This window comes from Oncorhynchus keta, chromosome 1 (genome assembly GCF_023373465.1).
Source record: "Oncorhynchus keta strain PuntledgeMale-10-30-2019 chromosome 1, Oket_V2, whole genome shotgun sequence".
Classification (NCBI taxonomy): Eukaryota; Metazoa; Chordata; class Actinopteri; order Salmoniformes; family Salmonidae; genus Oncorhynchus; species Oncorhynchus keta.
In genome coordinates, this window is record NC_068421.1 from 2,577,100 (window position 1) to 2,584,529 (window position 7,430).

Consider the following 7,430-nt stretch of genomic DNA (forward strand, 5'->3'; position numbering starts at 1 on the left):
GCCACCATAAGCAGACCTGGCTCTCGAGAGAGAAGACATGCTATGTGCACACTGCCAACAAACTGAGGAGGAACTGAGCTGCACTTGTTGTTTTGTGTCTTCTTACTTTTGTTTATTGTTTATTTCACTTTTGTTTATTATCTATTTCACTTGCGTTGACAATGTAAACACATGCTTACCATGCCAATAAAGCCCCATTAAATTGAATTAGGGCGCATGGCCATGTGTACCCCAGGCATGGACCAAGTGTTTCTTCAAAAGGACCTCATTTATCAATATGTCATCATCAGAAAGTGATCCAAAAAGGATCCAAACAAGCCATAATGGATTAGTCAACCAAAACACTGGCCACCAATTATCACACTGGACCCTAGCCCTAGATGATACTATGATGTCACACTGGACCCTAGCCCTAGATGATACTGTGATGTCACACTGGACCCTAGCCCTAGATGATACTGTGATGTCACACTGGACCCTAGCCCTAGATGATACTGTGATGTCACACTGGACCCTAGCCCTAGATGATACTATGATGTCACACTGGACCCTAGCCCTAGATGATACTATGATGTCACACTGGACCCTAGCCCTAGATGATACTGTGATGTCACACTGGACCCTAGCCCTAGATGATACTGTGATGTCACACTGGACCCTAGCCCTAGATGATCCTGTGATGTCACACTGGACCCTAGACCTAGATGATACTGTGATGTCACACTGGACCCTAGCCCTAGATGATATTGTAATGTCACACTGGACCCTAGCCCTAGATGATATTGTGATGTCACACTGGACCCTAGCCCCTAGCCCTAGATGATATTGTGATGTCACACTGGACCCTAGCCCTAGATGATACTGTGATGTCACACTGGACCCTAGCCCTAGATGATACTGTGATGTCACACTGGACCCTAGCCCTAGATGATATTATGATGTCACACTGGACCCTAGCCCTAGATGATATTGTGATGTCACACTGGACCCTAGCCCTAGATGATACTAGCCCTAGATGATATTGTGATGTCACACTGGACCCTAGCCCTAGATGATACTGTGATGTCACACTGGACCCTAGCCCTAGATGATACTATGATGTCACACTGGACACTAGCCCTAGATGATACTATGATGTCACACTGGACCCTAGCCCTAGATGATACTGTGATGTCACACTGGACCCTAGCCCTAGATGATACTGTGATGTCACACTGGACCCTAGCCCTAGATGATACTGTGATGTCACACTGGACCCTAGCCCTAGATGATATTGTGATGTCACACTGGACCCTAGCCCTAGATGATATTGTGATGTCACACTGGACCCTAGCCCCTAGCCCTAGATGATACTGTGATGTCACACTGGACCCTAGCCCTAGATGATACTGTGATGTCACACTGGACCCTAGCCCTAGATGATACTGTGATGTCACACTGGACCCTAGCCCTAGATGATCCTGTGATGTCACACTGGACCCTAGACCTAGATGATACTGTGATGTCACACTGGACCCTAGCCCTAGATGATATTGTAATGTCACACTGGACCCTAGCCCTAGATGATATTGTGATGTCACACTGGACCCTAGCCCCTAGCCCTAGATGATATTGTGATGTCACACTGGACCCTAGCCCTAGATGATACTGTGATGTCACACTGGACCCTAGCCCTAGATGATACTGTGATGTCACACTGGACCCTAGCCCTAGATGATATTATGATGTCACACTGGACCCTAGCCCTAGATGATATTGTGATGTCACACTGGACCCTAGCCCTAGATGATATTGTGATGTCACACTGGACCCTAGCCCTAGATGATACTGTGATGTCACACTGGACCCTAGCCCTAGATGATACTATGATGTCACACTGGACACTAGCCCTAGATGATACTATGATGTCACACTGGACCCTAGCCCTAGATGATACTGTGATGTCACACTGGACCCTAGCCCTAGATGATACTGTGATGTCACACTGGACCCTAGCCCTAGATGATATTGTGATGTCACACTGGACCCTAGCCCTAGATGATATTGTGATGTCACACTGGACCCTAGCCCCTAGCCCTAGATGATACTGTGATGTCACACTGGACCCTAGACCTAGATGATACTATGATGTCACACTGGACCCTAGCCCTAGATGATACTGTGATGTCACACTGGACCCTAGCCCTAGATGATACTGTGATGTCACACTGGACCCTAGCCCTAGATGATACTGTGATGTCACACTGGACCCTAGCCCTAGATGATACTGTGATGTCACACTGGACCCTAGCCCTAGATGATACTGTGATGTCACACTGGACCCTAGCCCTAGATTATATTGTGATGTCACACTGGACCCTAGCCCTAGATGATATTGTGATGTCACACTGGACCCTAGCCCTAGATGATACTGTGATGTCACACTGGACCCTAGCCCTAGATGATACTGTGATGTCACACTGGACCCTAGCCCTAGATGATATTGTGATGTCACACTGGACCCTAGCCCTAGATGATATTGTGATGTCACACTGGACCCTAGCCCCTAGCCCTAGATGATACTGTGATGTCACACTGGACCCTAGCCCTAGATGATACTGTGATGTCACACTGGACCCTAGCCCTAGATGATACTGTGATGTCACACTGGACCCTATCCCTAGATGATACTGTGATGTCACACTGGACCCTAGCCCTAGATGATATTGTGATGTCACACAGGACCCTAGCCCTAGATGATATTGTGATGTCACACTGGACCCTAGCCCCTAGCCCTAGATGATACTGTGATGTCACACTGGACCCTAGCCCTAGATGATATTGTGATGTCACACTGGACCCTAGCCCTAGATGATATTGTGATGTCACACTGGACCCTAGCCCCTAGCCCTAGATGTTACTGTGATGTCACACTGGACCCTAGACCTAGATGATACTATGATGTCACACTGGACCCTAGCCCTAGATGATACTGTGATGTCACACTGGACCCTAGCCCTAGATGATACTGTGATGTCACACTGGACCCTAGCCCTAGATGATACTGTGATGTCACACTGGACCCTAGCCCTAGATGATACTGTGATGTCACACTGGACCCTAGCCCTAGATGATACTGTGATGTCACACTGGACCCTAGCCCTAGATGATACTGTGATGTCACACTGGACCCTAGCCCTAGATGATATTGTGATGTCACACTGGACCCTAGCCCTAGATGATATTGTGATGTCACACTGGACCCTAGCCCCTAGCCCTAGATGATACTGTGATGTCACACTGGACCCTAGCCCTAGATGATACTGTGATGTCACACTGGACCCTAGCCCTAGATGATACTGTGATGTCACACTGGACCCTATCCCTAGATGATACTGTGATGTCACACTGGACCCTAGCCCTAGATGATATTGTGATGTCACACAGGACCCTACCCCTAGATGATATTGTGATGTCACACTGGATCCTAGCCCCTAGCCCTAGATGATACTGTGATGTCACACTGGACCCTAGCCCTAGATGATACTGTGATGTCACACTGGACCCTAGCCCTAGATGATACTGTGATGTCACACTGGACCCTAGCCCTAGATGATACTGTGATGTCACACTGGACCCTAGCCCTAGATGATATTGTGATGTCACACTGGACCCTAGCCCTAGATGATACTGTGATGTCACACTGGACCCTAGCCCTAGATGATACTGTGATGTCACACTGGACCCTAGCCCTAGATGATACTGTGATGTCACACTGGACCCTAGCCCTAGATGATACTGTGATGTCACACTGGACCCTAGCCCTAGATGATACTGTGATGTCACACTGGACCCTAGCCCTAGATGATACTGTGATGTAACACTGGACCCTAGCCCTAGATGATACTGTGATGTCACACTGGACCCTAGCCCTAGATGATATTGTGATGTCAAACTGGACCCTAGCCCTAGATGATACTGTGATGTCACACTGGACCCTAGCCCTAGATGATACTGTGATGTCACACTGGACCCTAGCCCTAGATGATACTGTGATGTCACACTGTACCCTAGCCCCTAGCCCTAGATGATACTATGATGTCACACTGGACCCTAGACCTAGATGATACTATGATGTCACACTGGAGCCTAGCCCTAGATGATACTATGATGTCACACTGGACCCTAGCCCTAGATGATACTATGATGTCACACTGGACCCTAGCCCTAGATGATACTGTGATGTCACACTGGAGCCTAGCCCTAGATGATATTGTGATGTCACACTGAACCCTAGCCCTAGATGATATTGTGATGTCACACTGGACCCTAGCCCCTGGCCCTAGATGATACTGTGATGTCACACTGGACCCTAGCCCTAGATGATACTGTGATGTCACACTGGACCCTAGCCCTAGATGATACTGTGATGTCACACTGGACCCTAGCCCTAGATGATACTGTGATGTCACACTGGACCCTAGCCCTAGATGATACTGTGATGTCACACTGGACCCTAGCCCCTAGCCCTGTGATGTCACACTGGACCCTAGCCCCTAGCCCTAGATGATACTGTGATGTCACACTGGACCCTAGCCCTAGATGATACTATGATGTCACACTGGACCCTAGCCCTAGATGATACTATGATGTCACACTGGACCCTAGCCCTAGATGATACTGTGATGTCACACTGGAGCCTAGCCCTAGATGATATTGTGATGTCACACTGAACCCTAGCCCTAGATGATATTGTGATGTCACACTGGACCCTAGCCCCTAGCCCTAGATGATACTGTGATGTCACACTGGACTCTAGCCCTAGATGATACTGTGATGTCACACTGGACACTAGCCCTAGATGATACTATGATGTCACACTGGACCCTAGCCCTAGATCATACTGTGATGTCACACTGGACCCTAGCCCTAGATGATACTGTGATGTCACACTGGACCCTAGCCCTAGATTATATTGTGATGTCACACTGGACCCTAGCCCCTAGCCCTAGATGATACTGTGATGTCACACTGGACCCTAGCCCTAGATGATACTGTGATGTCACACTGGACCCTAGACCTAGATGATACTATGATGTCACACTGGACCCTAGCCCTAGATGATACTGTGATGTCACACTGGACCCTAGATGATATTGTGATGTCACACTGGACCCTAGCCCTAGATGATATTGTGATGTCACACTGGACCCTAGCCCTAGATGATACTGTGATGTCATACTGTACCCTAGCCCTAGATGATACTATGATGTCACACTGGACCCTAGCCCTAGATGATACTGTGATGTCACACTGGACCCTAGCCCTAGATGATATTGTGATGTCACACTGGACCCTAGCCCTAGATGATACTGTGATGTCACAGTAATTGAGCATCATCAAATGCTTGCAGTTCTGTCTCCAAGTAGGCCACTACTGGTGGTATTATCATGACATCCAACACAATTGAATGGCTATTAATAAATCCCTGGACTTACCACACACACACACACACACACACACACACACACACACACACACACACACACACACACACACAAACTGTACACCTGTGAAGGCTCCTCAGAGGAGAACGGGGAGGATCATCCTACTCATTGAATTTCATAAAAAATAAACATGGTGAATTTGTAAAAAGTTATACTTTTTAGATAAAATTATGCTAAATGTAGTTCAGTTCACCAAATAACTGATTAAAACATGCTGTTTTCCATTGAAGGTCTACAGTAGCCTCAACAGCACCCTCTAGAGCAGCACCATGGTGTAGCCAGAGGACAGCTACTTTCCATCCTCTTCTTGGTACATTGACTTTAAAACAAATCATAGGAGGCTCGTGGTTCTCACCCCACCTTCTATAGACTTACACAGTAATGATGGCAACTTCTGGAGGACGTCCTCCAACCTATCAGAGCTCTTGCAGTATGAACTTACATCTTGTTCAACCATCCAATCAAAGGATTACGGAATGAATCTTGTACTGCAAACATACGCTACATCTAGTTAGTACTGCAGTGAATAAAGTGTGGTGGGTAGTTGACTCTAAGAAAGATAAACTATTGGAACAAGTTCATTTCTTAAAAAACTAAGGAGAAGCAGCAGTAAGAGAGAGCTAGCTATATTTCATTGCATTTTTTGTTTAGTTTAACTTTCACTGAACTAACGCGGCTAATTTATCCTGCTCAACAACCTGACTCAAACAGACAGGAATGCTATTAATGTTAGCTAACTGGATAAGGCTACCCAACTCTTCCAAGTCGAGGTAAAACTTTGGGTGTTAAACATGTATTGCCACTGGGGCCCGCCAGTGTAACTGCTAAACTGCTTGCTGTACACTGTACTTTGTGATTGCACATATGGATTGTGGGTTTAGTATCGTGTTGGTACTAGTTTGTTGACTATAACATTACAATGATGACAATAATGTAGGATGTGAAGCAGTTAGGGGTTATGGTATGAAGGTCAGGCTTGGAGAGGTTTTTGCGCCTGGTCACAGACAGGTGTTGTGCTGGGCACTGAAGACCACAAGTGAAGGGAAAAGGTGAACGGATGAGAGCTTATAGATGCGAGAAGGAAATATACAATGAGCAAAGTGATGATGCAGTAGAGTAGTATTATCACCCTTTGACTTTCTCCAAATTGTGTTTCTGTTACAGCCTGAATTTAAAATAGATTACATTTCTATTTTTTTGTCAATAGCCTGCGCACAATAACAAATAGTGTCAAAGTGGAACTGTTGTTTAATTGATTTATTTTTTTACAAGTTAATAAAAAGAAAATAAGAAATATCTTGAGTCAAAAAGTATTCCACCCCTTTGTTATGACAAGCCTTAATACGTTCAGGGGTAAAAATGTGCTTAACAAGTCACAAAATCAGTTGTATGGACTCACTCTGTGGGCAATAATAGTGTTTAACATGATTTTTAATGACTACCTCATCTCCGTACTCCACACATATAATTATCTGTAAGGTCCCTCAGTCGAGCAGTGAATTTCAACCACAGATTCAACTACAAAGACCAGGGATGTTTTACATTGCCTTACAAAGAAGGGAACATATTGGTAGATGGGTAAAAATATAAAAAAGCAGACATTGAACATCCCTTTGAGCACACTGAAGTTATTAATTACACTTTGGATGGTGTATCAATACACCCAGTCTCTGCAAAGATACAGGCGTCCTTCCTAACTCAGTTGCCGGAGAGGAAGGAAACCGCTCAGGGATTTCACCATGAAACCAATGGTGACTTTACAGAGTTAAATGGCTGTGATAGGAGAAAAGTGATGAATGATAAACAACATTGTAGTTACTCCACAATACTAACCTATAACGTCGTTCTTCGTTTGTAGAAAGAGAGTCGGACCGAAATGCAGCGTGGTGGTTACTCATGACTTTAATGAAAAAAGTGACACATGAAATAACTATACAAATACAA